Genomic DNA, 17,395 nt, shown 5'->3' with positions numbered 1-17,395 from the left:
GGAATTTTGGTTTTGAATTAATGTGTGATGCGAGTGATTATGCAGTAGGTGCTGTACTAGGACAAAGGAAAAACAAAATTTTTCATGCCATACATTATGCGAGTAAAGTTTTGAATGAAACTCAAATGAATTATGCAACCACAGAAAAAGAATTACTTGCAATAGTGTATGCACTTGAAAAATTTCGTTCTTATTTGATTGGCTCAAAAATTACTGTGTTTACTGACCATGCAGCAATCAAGTATTTGTTAACTAAATCTGATTCCAAGCCAAGGTTAATAAGATGGATTTTATTGTTACAGGAATTTGATTTAGAGATAAAGGACAAGAAAGGCTGTGAAAACCAAATTGCAGACCACCTTTCCAGATTGGAAAATGATGAGGTGACCATACTTGAAAGTGCAATCCATGAAGAATTTCCAGATGAAAAATTATTCTTGGTGCAGGAACGACCTTGGTTTGCCGATATGGCAAATTTTAAAGCAGCCGGGGTCATTCCAGAAGATTTTAATTGGCAGCAAAGAAAGAAATTCTTAAAGGATTCTACTTATTATGTGTGGGGTGATCCTTATTTATTTAAGATTGGTGCTGATGGTTTGTTAAGAAGGTGTGTTTCAGGTACAGAGGTCAAGGATATCTTGTGGCACTGTCACAATTCACCCTATGGAGGTCACTACAATGGAGATCGCACAGCAGCAAAGATTCTCCAGTCTGGATTCTACTGGCCTACTATCTTTAAAGATTCTCATGAACATTGCAAGAATTGTGATAAATGTCAGAGAACTGGTGGAATTTCCAAAAGGCATGAGTTACCATTGCAAAATATTCTTGAAATCGAAGTGTTTGACTGCTGGGGAATTGACTTTGTAGGACCACTTCCTTCCTCTTATTCCAATGAGTACATTCTGGTTGCTGTGGACTATGTTTCTAAATGGGTGGAAGCTTTAGCAACTCAGAAGGCTGATGCACGAACGGTGATCAAGTTCTTGAAGAAGAACATCTTTACTCGATTTGGAACACCGAGAGTGCTCATTAGTGATGGTGGTTCTCATTTCTGTAACACACAGCTGAAGAATGTGTTGCAGCACTATGGTGTGAGACACAAGGTAGCTACACCTTACCATCCCCAGACGAATGGACAGGCAGAGGTTTCCAATAGGGAGTTGAAGAAAATTTTAGAAAAGACTGTAGCCAGTTCAAGAAAAGATTGGTCTTTGAAATTGGATGACACATTGTGGGCTTACAGGACAGCATACAAAACTCCAATTGGACTTTCTCCATTTCAGCTTGTCTATGGGAAAGCCTGTCATCTTCCAGTTGAGTTGGAGCATAAGGCCTATTGGGCATTGAAAGCATTGAATTTTGATTTGAAAGCTGCAGGTGAAAAGAGAAAGCTCCAGTTACATGAGCTTGAAGAGATGCGGTTACAAGCCTATGAATCATCACGGATTTATAAAAGCAAGGTCAAGTCTTATCATGATAGAAAAATTATCCAGAGAAACTTCCAACCAGGTCAACAGGTGTTATTGTTCAATTCCAGGTTGAGATTATTCCCTGGAAAACTCAAGTCCAAATGGTCAGGCCCTTTTGTCATCAAATCAGTTAAGCCATATGGGGCAGTAGAATTGGAAGAACCAAACTCTGGAAGATCTTGGATGGTGAATGGCCAAAGAATTAAGCCATACTTAGGTGGTGATATTGAGCAACTCACCAATGTCACTCATCTCATTGATCCATGACTTCAAGAAGTGTCAAGCTAATGACAATAAAGAAGCGCTTGCTGGGAGGCAACCCAGACGTTATGTTTTTAAAAGTGGTTTGATTATTTAGTATTGCATGTTTAATTTCATATGTGTGATGTTTTAGGGAGTGAGTTTAGAATTTAATGCTTAAAATAAATTCAAGAATATTGTGTTAGATTATGCATTTTCTTTGATGTTCAATGTGTGTTTGTTTTGATGGAGTAAAGGAAGAATATTAAGGAATTTGGGATCAAAACTGAGCTAGAATAAGAATTGTATAATTTCTGATCCAGGACTCAGTGGCTCAGCCCCTCTGAGTGGCTCAGCCCTTTGTATCAGTCAATAATCAGATGAGTCCCTGGAGGTCAGGCGCTCAGCGCTTGAGAGGCGCTCAGCGCCTCATATGAGGAGGGGTTTCTGGAGGCAAGGCGCTCAGCGCCTGGGATGCGCTCAGCGCCTGGAAGGAGAAAACCCCTAGAACTCTCTGGAGCCAATTGGCTCAGCGAAATTAAGGCGCTCAGCGCCTGGGGTTAGTGATCTCTCTGGAGCCAAAGCGCTCAGCGCTTCCCAAGCGCTGAGCGGATGAGTTACGGGTTTGAGCCTTCATTTGAATTAAAAGCCTCAACTGCTCAAGGGTCACACATAACCCACTCAGCCCTTTCCTATTCTAAACGTTTGAAAGAGCCTTTCCCCCTCCCTTTTGCTATTTTTATTCTCACTTGCTCTCAAGTTCTTCTGATTCCTTAATCTTTTGTGTGCTTCCAAAATCATCATCTCAAATCCCAGGTATGCTCATATACATTCTTCTTTTGCGCCAACCCTTGGTTGTTATTCATGCAATACATTCTGCTGCTTTGCCCTATTTATGTTAGTTAGGATTTGGTTATTATTCTGTTCTTGAAATTTTGTAATCCAATGGTTTGTTTTTAAAGACATATGTCTAGGGTTTGAAATTGCTGCATTAAGGTTCGTACCTTATATGTTAGGGGCATAACTCTCTGCATTCCAAAATCAGGGTTTGAATTTCACTGCCATACATTGTTAAGTTTTAAGTATATTTTGGCATGGGTTCCATAGCCATGGGTTTTAAAAATGATAGTTCAGTTTCAACTTCTGGAGCAAGGCGCTCAGCGCTTTCAAAGCGCTGAGCGGATAGAGGTCAGAAACCCTTGATGGCTTAAAGCGCTCAGCGGACAAGAGGCGCTGAGCGGATGGAATGCAGAATCTCATGTTCTTTTATTGCATGAATTAACTGAAATTGTCTAACATTTATGGTTTGCTCTTGTTCTGAATGAATTGCAGATGGGAAAATCAAGACCCACTCATGAGATTCCAGCCAGTAAAAAGAGGAAGGGGGCTGCTTCTTCAAATCCTCCTCCACATGATTCTGACACTGAGGAGCCTACCCATTCACCTGTGGCTTCAATCCGTTTGGACAGGAACAGATTCATGACCAAAACTAAGCAGCATCGATATACTGAGTTGGAGCCCCGCCAAATAGTTGCTGAAAGACGGGTGGAGTTGGAAGCTGGAGAATATATGGACTTCCAAAGGGAGCTGACTCGCAGGAAATGGAACAAATTGGCTACTCCTGAAAAGAAATATAATGAAGAGATCATCAAGGAGTTTTATGCCAATGCTTACCCGCTCCAGAGGACTGATCAAACTAGAAACAGCTGGGTCAGAGGCGCTGTGGTCAGTTATTCTAGGGATGCCATTCAACAGTATTTGGGTAGTCGTGATGTTATAGGAGGTGATGGTTTGGATGAATTTGGTCGATTGAAGAAAGCCCATGCTTTTAATGCGGACAAAATGGCTAAGCTGTTATGTTTGCCTGGATGTACATACACAGTGGGACTCACAGGTAACCCAGTTTCATTCCTTAGGAAGAACTTGACTACCACTGCACGTATCTGGCAGAATCTCCTATATTGTAATGTGTACTGCATCACCCACATATCTGATCTAAACATGCCCAGAGCAACACTTCTTTATTCTATTTTGCAAAAGACAGAGGTGGATATACCTACAATTATTTCAGATGAAATACACAAGATCGTGCTATCTTCTCCGTCTTCAACAGGTGTTTCTAGACCTTTGGGCTTTCCAGGTTTAATTACTGGGCTATGTTTATTTAGTGGTTCTCGTTTGCCTGGCAATTTAAATAAAGCTCTCCGACCTCCCATCAATGCTGCATATATTAAAATACATTGCAAAAGTGAGCAGCATGGAGATGCTTCACAACCTCGACCCCAGAGGCATGGGCAAGGCTCTTCTTCTTCCCAAGTACCTGCTCAGGACTTCATGGCTGCACACTTTCATCACATAGAGCAGCAGAATCTGGCCAACCATCTGGCACTGATGTCACTCAACACTAGCATGTATCATGCCCATCAGCACCAGTTTCAGGGTGGCCCTCCTTTCCAATGGCCATCCCCAGAGGCATTTCAGCAACACTTTTATTGGCCTGGGGACAGTCCACATTTTGAAGGAGGAGAGGATGAGCAGGAGCAAGAAGGAGGAGATGGAGCTGAAGGAGATGACCATGATGATGAGGACATCTGAGGGTTTTTGTGCAGTTTATTTTGTTTCGTTTTATTTATTATCAGTATTGTGCATTTTATTTTGGATACATTAGTTGCTTGCTTTGGTTTAACTCAAAACTCAACTGACAAATTTTTCTAGAAAGTGCAAATTTATGATTCCAAGTTTTCAATGATCAATATTTTCTAATCTGGGAAGTTACATTGTTGCACAAGTGGTTACAATTTTGACTTTGATTGTGTGCTTCAAGTTTGTTCAAGTGAAGTTGAAATGATTCTAAAGTTGTTGATGTTAGGGCACTTAACCAAACCGTGTGAGTGAGTGAGCCAAACAGTTAAAATACAATCTTGGAGAGTCATCACTAATTCATGCGGTCAGTTTTGTTTGAGTCTCTCATTAGTCACAGTTATGCTATGCATGAAATTTCTAAGGCAGTTGTTTAATTTAACCAGTAGCCAAAAAAAAAAAAATATATATATATATATATATATATATATATATATATATAGCCAACCCATGAATCCTTGAACATAAAATCTGACCTTAAACAGAACCCCTAAGCTCAAAATGGAAAACCATGATTGTCCTTAGCCTTGTTGGTAAGAGACATTTTTATGAAACAAGTGGGTTTGAACCAAGTTGGGGGTAGTTTGCATGGAGAGATCATGTGGTTGAAGCTGGATTGTATATCTCTATTACAGTGTATTATTATGTATATCTCTTAAAAAAAAAAAAAAATATATTTTGAGTTAATTTTGTAATCAAGGTTCCTTGTTATCATTCCATTAATTTGTGCAATATTTCAAAAGAGAAGGAACCAGTAAGTCATTCAAAGAGGGATGAGGTATAAAGAATCAAGAGAATTCAAGCTAGAGCAAGGATTTGATTAACCATATGAGTGAGAATGTCTCTTGTCAAACAGGCTTTCAGATCAGATTCCCAAAGAAAAACCAAATCTCTGATAGCCAGGCCATGTTACAACCCTCTTAAGTCCTTAGTAATTCATGCTTAGTCTTAACAATAGACTTGTGAGAGACAGGTAACAAATCAGACTTAGCTTGTTTGGTGCATGAAAGGAGAGAAACACTCATCTGCACAATATACTAAGAGAGTTATACACTAGTGAGGAAATTTGAGTGCTCTTGGCTGAAAACAATGGAAGATGATTGGATATTTTCCTTGAGTGTGCTTGAGGTTCACAATGTTTGTCATCAATTGGGTATCAATTGTTGTAGCAATCACTCACTGGATTTTGAAAAATAAGTTCATTGTATTCTGTGAAATCATGAAAAATGTATTGATATATTTGTTGGGTGAAACTTTTGTATTCACTGGAAAGATGAGTCAGTCATATTATTCTCAACGAAGATTGTTGTTTGAGGACAAACAAATTTCTAAGTTGGGGGTAGTTTGATAAGTGTCTAATTAGCTTGATTTAACATTCATTTGAGACACTTATCTAATAGTTTTTGTGTTGTTATTAATGTTATTTTGATTTATATAGGCATGGAATCAAAGAGATACTCTTGATCAATGTTAGCACATAGAATAGGAAGCCTTTGATCTAATTTTGTGCTTATTTTGTAGGAGTTGAAACCTGGAGAAGAATGGCTCAGCCATTCTGAGGCGCTCAGCGGAATAAGAACAGAGAGTTTCCACAATGAAGGCGCTCAGCGGATCATATCCGCTCAGCGAATTGGTCCCTGGAAGAAAAGGAATGCTCTCTGCCTCCAATCCGCTCAGCCATTTCCAATCCGCTCAGCGGATTTCATCCAGAAATGTGAAGGTGCTCTCTGCCTCCTATCCGCTCAGCGAATAAAAGGCGCTCAGCGCCTAGGTTCCTTCATGGTGAAGAATTCAGGTTTCTTCATGGTGAAGAACTCTCAATCCGCTCAGCCGTTTCGAGGCGCTGAGCGGATTCATATCTCTCTTGCTTACTCTGTTTTCATATATAAGGAAAGAAAGAGAGAGAAAGGGGACTGACACGAGAGGAAGAAAAAAAACAGAGTACTCTGGAGCTCGTGGGAACGCGAATCTTCAAAGGATCTTCTTCTTCTACCTCTCAATTTGTAACTTGGTGATTTCTTGTAATATGGAGAGCTAATCTCTAAGTTTGGGATTGATGTAGTCATCAAACTCCTATGTATTTCTCTTTGATTCATATATATATATGATCTGTTACCCTTTGTTAGTGATTTGTATTCCATTCTTAATGCTTAGATAAACTGATCACTTATCTTTGATTTTGGATTTAGAATTTAGTTGGAAAACATTTTCTGGATCTAGACTTGAGTCAAATCACCTATTATTTTTAAGAGCCAGGGATGGTCTTGATCTTAATAGTTGTAACAAGTTCTGATTCGTAATGCGGAATATTGAACTAAATGAAGTGAGGAATCATTCATTGAGTTGAATATCCCAGAATTTCTTATGCCAAGGGATTGGGTTTGAATGAAAATAGAGAATGCAATAACAATGAGTAATGGAAATTTTAGAAAGAATCAATAGGAATACATAGGAGGGAGATTGATGAAATCAAATCCCAACTGTTTCTTATATCTGTTTTCTTTAAATCAAATTACTCTTTAGTTTCTTGAAGTTGGAAAATCATATATCTCAAATTTGAATATGTGTAACTATTCCAGTTTTAAATTTATAAGCATCAACTAATATAATAGAAATCTAAGTTATCTCACAAGTCCCTGAGGTTCGACAACCTTTTATTTTTACTACAGAGACTTGGGTGCGCTTGCCTATTTAAAAATCTTAACAAGAGGAATCTAGGGAGAAAGGAGTTCCCTCCCTAGAGGTTGTTGCTCAAGAAAATAATTCTTCAAAAAAAAACTTCTTGATTCAACAACCCTCTTATATCCTTCTCTGTAAAGGAACTCTTTCTTGCACTGCCACATCTAGTGGACATGAGACTTTACCTAAGGGGGTAAAAACACTTTTAAAGGAATTTGATGATCTATTTCCTCCCGAGGGTCCAATGGGCCTTCCTCCTTCTAGAGGAATAGAACATCAAATTGATTTGGTGCCTGGAGCTAGCCTACCTAATAGGCCTGCCTACAGGACCAACCCCCAAGAAACTAAAGAAATTGAGTCTCAGGTCCAAGATTTGTTGGAGAAGGGCTGGGTTCGAAAGAGCTTAAGTCCTTGTGCTGTTCCAGTGTTGTTGGTTCCAAAAAAAGATGGCAAGTGGAGAATGTGTTGTGATAGTAGAGCCATCAACAACATCACTGTGAAATATAGACACCCCATCCCTAGGCTTGATGACATGTTAGATGAGCTTCATGGAGCCATCGTATTTTCTAAAGTTGATCTTAAAAGCGGATACAATCAAATTAGAATCAAAGAAGGAGATGAATGGAAAACCGCTTTCAAGACCAAGTTTGGATTATATGAATGGTTAGTGATGCCTTTTGGGCTCACCAATGCTCCTAGTACTTTCATGCGTCTCATGAATCATGTCCTTAGGGATTGTATAGGTAGATTTGTTGTAGTTTATTTTGATGACATCCTCATATATAGTAGGAGCTTAAGTGATCACATAGGACACTTAAGGCAAGTTTTTGATATTCTTAGAAAAAATCAACTTTTTGGAAATTTAGAAAAATGTACCTTTTGTGTAGATAGTGTAGTTTTTCTAGGGTTTATAATTAGTAAAAAAGGGGTTCATGTGGACCCCGAGAAAATCAAGGCCATCCAAGAATGGCCCACTCCTAAAAGTGTTGGAGATATTAGGAGCTTCCATGGTTTGGCAAGCTTCTATAGGAGGTTTGTTCCTAATTTCTCCACACTTGCCTCCCCATTAAATGATTTAGTCAAGAAAAATGTGGAATTTATATGGGGAGAGAAACAAGAAAATGCCTTCATAACTTTAAAGCATAAGCTTACTCATGCACCACTTCTAGCTCTACCAGATTTTTCAAAAACTTTTGAGTTAGAATGTGATGCTTCTGGAGTTGGCATAGGTGCGGTTTTGTTACAGGGTGGGCACCCTATTGCATATTTCAGTGAAAAACTCAAAGGTGCCTCTCTTAATTACCCTACCTATGACAAGGAGCTTTATGCTTTGGTTAGGGCCCTTCAAACTTGGGAACACTACCTTATTCCCAAAGAATTTGTCATTCATAGTGACCATGAGTCACTTAAATATTTGAGGGGCCAAGGCAAGCTAAACAAAAGGCATGCTAAGTGGGTAGAGTTCTTAGAACAATTTCCATATGTGATTAAATACAAGAAAGGGAAAAATAATGTTGTGGCTGATGCCCTTTCTAGGAGACACACTTTGTTAATCTCTCTTGGATCTCAAATCTTGGGATTTAATCACATTAAGGAATTGTATACTAATGATCTCGAATTTAAAGAAAATTATACCCAATGCTTAGCAAAACCTCAAGGAGGGTTCTATATTTCTGAGGGGTACTTATATAAAGAGGGAAGAATTTGTATACCCCAAGGATCTATAAGAAAACTTCTTGTTCAAGAAAGTCATGAGGGTGGTCTCATGGGGCACTTTGGAGTTGAAAAGACTCTAAGCTTTTTAAAAGAGAAATTCTTTTGGCCCCATATGAGAAGGGATGTTGAGAGGTTTTGCTCTAGATGTATAGCTTGTTTACAAGCAAAGTCTAAAGTAATGCCTCATGGCATCTATACACCCTTACCTGTTGCTAACTCTCCATGGGTTGATATTAGTATGGATTTTATTTTGGGCTTGCCCAAGACCCAGAGAGGCATGGATTCTATTTTTGTGGTAGTGGACAGATTTAGTAAAATGGCCCACTTTATACCCTGCCACAAAATAGATGATGCAAGCAACATAGCAAGACTCTTCTTCAAGGAAGTGGTTAGACTTCATGGTCTACCCAAAACTATTGTCTCAGATAGGGATACTAAGTTCCTTAGTCATTTCTGGAAAACTCTTTGGAGTAGGCTAGGAACTAAATTACTTTTCTCTACTACTTGTCACCCACAAACTGATGGGCAAACGGAAGTAGTTAATAGATCCCTATCTACAATGTTAAGGGCAGTCCTTAAAGGTAACCATAAATCTTGGGATGAGTACTTGCCCCACATTGAATTTGCTTACAACAGGGTAGTCCATAAGACTACCAAAATCTCACCTTTTGAGGTTGTATATGGTTTTAACCCTCTTACTCCTTTAGACCTAATACCCCTACCAGATTCTTCTCATTATTTTCATAAAGAAGGGGTATCAAGGGCTGAATTTGTTAAGAAATTGCATGAGAAGGTTAAAACTCAAATACAACAACAAAATGAGAGAACTGCTTTAGATAGAAGCAAGGGAAAGAAAGCCCTCATTTTTGAGGAAGGGGATTGGGTTTGGCTTCATTTGAGAAAGGAAAGATTCCCTTCTCAAAGGAAGTCTAAACTCAACCCAAGAGGAGATGGTCCCTTCCAAGTCCTCCAAAGAATAAATGATAATGCTTATAGGTTAGATCTTCCCAGTGATTATGGAGTGAGTAACACTTTTAATGTGAGTGATCTTATTCCTTTTACAGGCTATGGTGAAGAAGATGAATCTACAGATTTGAGGACAAATCCTTCTCAAGAAGGAGGGGATGATAGACCATGGGCCAAGGGCCCAGTGACCAGAGCTATGGCTAGGAAGATACAGGAAGAGCTGGATCTAGAGAAGACTAATGGGCTTGTCAGGCCCAAGATAATCTTCACTTGGAATGCTCTATCATGAAGAGAAGGCCTTAGTTCTACTTGTTTATATTGTACAGTTTATACATAGTCGTGTGTATAGGTTATTTTTGCCTTTGTATTTGTGAGGCACTTTACTAGCTTTTTCTAGTGTTTGTATATTGATTTTGAGGTAGGTTACTTGGAGAGTTTAACCCCATTTAACCTCCCTAGTTGACACACTCATTCTTTATTTTTTCAGTAGGGAAAAGGGGGTGACATTTAGCAAAGCTTGGGGTGTGACAAGTAATTGGGCCAGAACTGGGCCTAGGCAAAATTTTACATATTGGACTCATTTTGCTCCTAATTTTTCATAGATTTGATTTAGCTAGGTCTCATCATCATATGATGAACCTAACTAAACCAAATCAAACATTTTTGAATTAATTCAAGGAGCAAATATGAACCAAGGCCGCCTAGCTCTCCTACTTGTTCTTTGGCCGAAATTCACTTGTTACTCTTCAAGGTTTGAAGCTTGCCTTGCAAGCTTCTAAACCTTGGAAGGTTAAGGCAACCTTACCATGGTTCTTAAGTGAACCATGGTCAAGGATGGCTTCTCCTACAAGTTTCCTAAACCGTGGGGGTTAAAGCTTACCCTACCATGGTTCCTAGTGAACCATGGTTTAGGATAGCTTCTCCTACAAGCTACCTTTCCCTATAAATTCCTAAACATTACATTTGTAATCACTTTTGAACATAAATGAGATTAAATCTTCAGATTTCTCTCAACTCAAGAGTCCCTAAACCGTAGAGAACTTCCACTCTAGGTTTCCCTCAAAGTTTATTCAAACTTTGTCTTGGTTCCTCAAGCTTCTACAACAAGCTAGGGAGAACCGAATCATCTTCAAAGACTTCTACTCCATTGGAGCTTTCTTCAAGGAGTTTCGGATCTCTTTCAAGGTCAACTCAAGAGCATTTTCGGTCCTAAGCATGGAGAGCTTGAAGGAACTTCAATCTCCTCCAAGTAGCTCCATCAGAACGGCATGACTCGATAACAAAAATTAGCGTTCTCGGTGATAAATGCCATTTTTTCTTCATCGGCAGGGTGCATCTTTATTTCGTTGTAGCCGGAGTAAGCGTCCAGGAAACTAAACACAGCATGCCCAGACGCGCCATCGACGAGCCGGTCAATGCAAGGGAGTGGGTAAGCATCCTTCGGGCAGGCTTTATTGAGGTCGGAGTAGTCGGTGCACATTCTCCTTGCCATTCGACTTCTTGACCAATACTACGTTGGCTAACTAGGTGGTGTAGGTGACCTCTCGGATGAACCTTGCTTGCAATAGTTTGTGGACCTCGGCATTCGCGGCCTTTCTCTTCTCGTCTCCCATCTTCCTCTTCTTTTGGGCAACTGGTCGGGCGTCTCGGCACATGGCCAGTCGGTGGCACAAGAAATTTGGATCTATGCCCGGCATGTCTGACGCTGTCCATGCGAACAAGTCCTTGTGGTCTCGGATCGTTTGTTGCACCTGATTCGACTCGTCTCTACTCAGCTGAGATCCGATATGGGTGACCTGTTCGGGAGTTTGGCCGAGTTGAAAAGGGACGAGGTCTTCGGCCGGCTCGATACGCTCTTCCTCACCCAGTCGGGGGTCAAGGTCAAGATCTTCCGCTATTTGTTGCCTTATGACGTTCATGCCCTTCGCCGTCCTCGGGGCCTCGGCGATGGGTTGGACCTTTAAGCTGGACATGTAACACTCTCTTGCCGTCTTCTGGTCGGCGTGAACGGTTATTACCTGTCCGTCTCTTGATGGGAACTTCATGCACAGGTGAGGAGTCGACACAATGGCCTGTAGTGCGTTGATGGAGGGTCGGCCGAGCAAGATATTGTACGACGTGCTTGCATGCACGACGATGTAACAAACTTTTATCTCTCGGAAAAATTGTTTGTCGCAACCGAAGCGAGTGTACAAGTCGATGCATCCTCTCGTCATGACTCTTTCGCCTGAGAATCCTACCAGTGGTTCGTGATACGGTTCTAGGCTCTCCTCAGGGATCCCCAGTTGTACAAAAGTGTTTCAGTACAAGATGTCGGCGGAGCTCCCTTGGTCAACCAAAGTTTTCTTCATGATGCAATTGTGTATCTCAACGGAAATCACCATGGGGTCGTCCTGGACGGGGTCGACGCCGCGAAAGTCCCGGTCCGAGAAAGTAATAGGCGGCATCTTCGGCGTTCTCATCTGATTCACGTTGTTCACCGATCATACTGCTCGGAGATGTCTTTTCCGGGCGGAGGATGTGAAACCTCCTCCGGCAAAGCCCCCGGCTATTGTGTTTATTATCTTTCTCGGCCGGTCATTGTCTTCTCGGGAACTTCTCGAGTGGTCTTTCCTTTCTGTTGAACGAGATCGGTGGCCTCGATCTCTCGACGGTGACGCTCGTCGAGGATAGTGGTCTCTCCCCCTTGACCGGTGGTCTTGGGGTGAGACAATGTTCTGGAGATGACCTTGCTTGATAAGGTCTTCAAGTTTATCCTTTAGTGCCGAGCATTCTTCTGTTGTGTGTCCCCTGTTTCAGTGGAATCGGCACGTTTTGCCTTGTCGGCTCTCGGGGGCGTGTTTGCCCTTTTCAGCATCACCAAGATTTCTGATGCGAGGGCTTGCTCCAACACCTTAGCCCTACTCGTGTTGAGGGGAGTGTACGTCGTGTATCGTGGTCCCCTCGGTGGTCGGGCGTTTGAAGGTTCGGCATTAGCCTTTTTCATCAGTTCTCGGCTCGGCTCCTTCCTGCTATTACCCTCCTCGGCTCTAGCCTGGTTTCGGGTTTCTGCAAGCTCCTCCATCTGCATATACTTCTCGGCTCGGCGACGCAAATCATTCATATCGAGTGGTGGTTTTTTATAGAGGCTATTTACGAAAGGCCCCGGTTTCAGGGCAGTGCTCAACCTGTTTAGGGCGACGGCCGGGTTAAGATCGCCTATCTCCATGGCAATCTTGTTGAATCGTCCATAAAGCATCTTATACTTTCCTTTTTCTCCTGATGAACCCCCGCTAGAGCCAACGAGGTCGTCCTATATGGCTTGCTCGTCGCGAATTGCAAAGTGAACTGGGATGACAACTCGCCAAACGAGTCGATGGAAGAACTCGACAACCTGGTGAACCAACTCAGGGCCCTCCCCTTCAGTGATGTGGGGAATATTCAACACAAAGCCGATTCGTCTTGCGTGGAGAGGGTGGCCTGCGTCAAGAAAACGTTCAGGTGTTCGTCGGGATCAGTGGTCCCGTCGTATTTCTCAATTGGGAGATTCTTCCAATGATCCAAAAGAGTCGCTTCCATTATCCTCCATGAGAAAGGGTGTCTTAAGGAGTGGACGGTGGTGTCGGCCTTGTTGGCTATCAACGAGGTGACCGGAGTTCGAGTGACCTGGTCGGTTGGGGCGTGATAGGCGGACTCTTCCGCTGCTGTGGGGGTGGACGACACGAAAGTTTGGTTCAGATTCTGAAGCTCGGCATTTTGTCGACGTAACTCGGCTAGCTCTCGGGCGTCGGCTTCTCTTTGCCTTCGGATGGTCTCCATTTCTTCCCTCAACGCACGGAGGTCATCATGCAAATTGGGTTGAGTTCGGTCAGTGTTCGGCTGGACCTGTTGAATCACGGGTTCCGGTTGAGTTTGAGGCATTCCGTACGGGTAGCGCTCTTGGTTGGTCATGACGAGATTGTCTTCGGCGTTAACGTTGGGAATTGGTTGGGTCGTTGTTGATTGTCCTTTGCGGGTCACTACCATGTCTCGATCTCAGTTGGTAGAGTTGAAATGGGGCTAAAGTATCTCTCGGCCCCGCGGTGGGCGCCAAATGTTCCTGTGTTAGGATACACACTTCAATTATCTTGTCACGGGTCGGGTCTCGGTCTTCTTGTTCCTGTCCGGGTAATCCGAAGCGAGGTGGGGTGTGCCTGCAAAGACACTCTGACGCTCAAGTTAGTTCTCGGCGTAATAAATGCGGTAGTCCAGAATTAGTTACATACCTCGTTAGAACTCTATTTATAGGTACTCGTATTGGGCCGTGATTAAGGATTGAGCCCCAGAAAATTAGGGAGCTAATCCGATGTGTTATGTTAATTAATCTCTCCATAATTAGCCTGACAGAAGTGCTGGGCTTGGCCGACCACACCGATGAGTTTTATCCGTTCACGTGTGGTCGGCGGACTCGGGTATTCGAACTAGATGTGTTACAGTGCGGGTGGTCGGCCTGATTACTCACGGGTTCGGATTGTTCGACCCGTTTTTTTTGCGTTCGGGTGTTCGGCCCAGTCGACCTCAGTATTTCCATATAAGTAAAAAATACAAAATAAAAAATAAAAGTATATATATATATATATATATATATATATATATATATAAAGTTGGTGAATATTTGTAATATTAACTTTACTCTCTTATAAGTAAAACTTTTAAGATTTGAAATTAAATATTTATTTAGAAACTTATTATTAGTAATTATATATTAAATATTAAATATTACACACATATATTATACATACTAATTATTAATCTCATTATCATGAGATATTGTATAAATATTTATCTATCAAGTTTAAACTTTATTTTGATCTAATAATACATAAAGAAACTAAAACATAATGATATTAAAAATTAAACTAACTAAAAATTAAAATACAACAACTCTGATGGAATAACTACACTATTACAATTTAGAATTTTAAGTTAAGAATTTATATAATAATATAAAATATTTTTTTACAATTAATTATATATAAATAAATGTGAGACAACGGATAAATACTATAATACTTATATCACATCTACATCTCCATTGAATTTTACAGGTAAATTCCAACCCTATCCCCATCTCCATTAATGTGATATTTTATCTTTTCCATTGAAAATATTTTTTGCAAATTTTTATAAGACTCAAACACATTTTTCCGTCCCTAAGTAAAATGCAAAACTCACAAAAATTTATAATATTCAATAAATTTAAATTGATATTAAAGTGTTAAAAAGAAAATGTTACAGAAATTCTATTGCTAATACTTGTGCATTTGTATCACATTATATTAATTTATTATTGTTATATAGTTGGAATCTTTCTTTATCATTCACCACCATAGTGGCTAACTTTTCCAAGACAAACTCACCCGAGCGCAACCGAACAATTACTCTTCAAATGAGGAACATGCTTGTAACTTGATTATATAGTCCTTGTGCTTGGGGAGAAAAGAAGACAACTAGAGGCATATTCAGAATAAAGTGTGATTTTAAGGGCAGTGTTGAATTCAGATCAGCCGGTCACAACTCATAGATGGTATAAATACATTGCGTTATGTAACGAATAACCTAATTTACAAAGAATATAAAGCATAGGAAGCAAAATATGTTAGCAAAATGAGATTTACAGCAAAATAAATGCATTGGCAAGTGAGTCATCAAACTCAAACGTTCCAAGACCCAGATTTATTTTGTGAGAATTTAGTTGTTGAGTCATGATCTCTACTCCTCCAGCTACTCTGAGACTCATTGAAGAAAGATGAACTATCTTGCTCCCAAAAGCCATCCTTCTAAACATTCTGATTTGTGCAGATTGCTGTGCAGAATCGAAAGCCGAACTCTGCCCTGGTTTCATGCCATTGTTGAGATCCGTAAACTCATCTAAGGAATCTAAAGCTCTCACCACCTGGCAAGCAAGCATGCACAGTTAATAAGTATCTTCAAAATCACAACTAATATATATCTTCTGCACTGCATGGCATGGCATGGCATGCAACATGTCTAGTTCAAGAGAATAAAATTACCTGACTCATACGTGGCCTCTTCACCGAGGAGTGCCGTACACAGGCTGCAGCAGCTTCAATCATCCGAAACATTTCATTTCTATCATAGTTCTTTCCCAGTCTTGGATCCACCAAAATTTCAAAATCTTCATTGTCAAGTGCTTCCGTCAACAGAGGCCGGGCCTGGAAACAAGTTTGTTATAAATTAAAATGTGGAACTGCTTGCTAATCCATTCCATTCCCTTACTTTGTTTCTTTTTCATTATAATCTTCCTTCAGCATTAGAAATTTTGGTTAAAAAATATATACAGTATAGAATTCTATGCTGAATAGGAAAAGTGTGATGTTCCTTGATTCAAGCACTTAGGTGTTAAGTCTCAATTATACCACTTTCTGAATGAGATTTATTGAACAATTCTACTCATTCTTTGCACCATTGCAAGATAATTGTTCCATTTTTGATTCATCTTTTGTGCAGATATAGCTAACCCATATTTAGCTAACAATACCTTAATACACTTCATTTTTTGTGCAGGTATTGAGCTAGAGAGTTGAGGATTGAAGATCTTTGGGATTGGAAACTTAAGGAGCTTAGGAGCAGAGCAAAGTGTCTGCGTCGGGCGCAAGATGACCCCGCGCCGGGCTTGAGAAGAACAGAGTATTGCACCTCTGGCAATCACACATGTGCCGGGCGCGAGACTCCCCCACGCCGGGCGTAATCGAGGCAGAAAAACTCTCTGGAATGTATTGTGCCGGGCTTAATAGAGAATTGCGCCGGGCTTGCTCTAAGGCAGAGAATAGTTGAAAGCCTCTGGAAGACACTGCGCCGGGCGTAAAAGGAAATTGCGCCAGGCTTACACTGAGGCAGAGAGTGCTTAAAAGACTCTACGTCGGGCGCGAAGACTTATGCGTCGGGCGCGAAATCCTAATCTGATCTTCCAGGCTCGTATTTGAAGCCATTTTCGAGGGTTTCTCCCTCATTCACACATTGGACGAGTTTTAGGAGCTGTGGAAGGGATTCCCGGAGCTTGGAGCTGTTCGTGTGTAGGTCTTTCCTTCGGTTTCTTCATTTCTCCCTTCATCTCTATTTTGTTTTGCCCTCATTTTGAGTGGTTCTACCCATTTTTTGTGGGGTTAGATGTAACCAACGAATTCTAGTGTAATCCTCACGTTTTCAATGATATATATATATATATATATATATATATATATATATATATATATATATATGTTGTTCATTCATTGTTGTGTTGTTTCTATTCTTAATGCTTGCCTTGGATTGATTCTCCTTGCATGATATAAGTTCCATGGGTATTGGAAAATAACCTTTGAAACTAGCTCTGAAACAAATGCCTAGTGGGAAATGTATCTAGGAGTGGAGCTTGACCCATTAGTAGTCTTAAACCCTAGCTCATAATGCAGGTGTAGGTATTGGGTACTCAAGGGATTGATATTCAATATCCGCACCTAGGCTCTTACTCTAAGGGATTAGGTTTGAGTAAACTATTGGGTTGACTAAGCAATGAATTTAATAAGAGATTAAGGATTCATTAGTTTAACGTTTGGTGAAATCTAACCCCCACAATCTTACAAAACCATAATACCATTTCTATCCTTTCCACTCACAAACAAATATTTTTATATTTTAATTTTCCAATAGTCAAGATCTTA

General features: G+C 40.6%; 1 pseudogene across 1 annotated transcript; it reads right to left on the bottom strand.

Annotated features, from left to right (window-relative positions):
- Positions 1-15,192: 15,192 nt before the first annotated feature.
- Positions 15,193-16,191, bottom strand: LOC109792502 (proline-rich receptor-like protein kinase PERK8 pseudogene; annotated as a pseudogene). Its single transcript, XR_014433569.1, has 3 exons — positions 16,159-16,191; positions 15,746-15,907; positions 15,193-15,627 (listed from the first exon to the last, which is right to left on the bottom strand). The product of XR_014433569.1 is annotated as a proline-rich receptor-like protein kinase PERK8 pseudogene (transcript).
- Positions 16,192-17,395: the final 1,204 nt, after the last annotated feature.

This window comes from Cajanus cajan, chromosome 4, assembly GCF_000230855.2.
Source record: "Cajanus cajan strain Asha chromosome 4, NIPB_CcT2T_4, whole genome shotgun sequence".
Lineage (NCBI taxonomy): Eukaryota > Viridiplantae > Streptophyta > Magnoliopsida > Fabales > Fabaceae > Cajanus > Cajanus cajan.
This window is presented reverse-complemented; position numbering and strand designations above follow the sequence as displayed.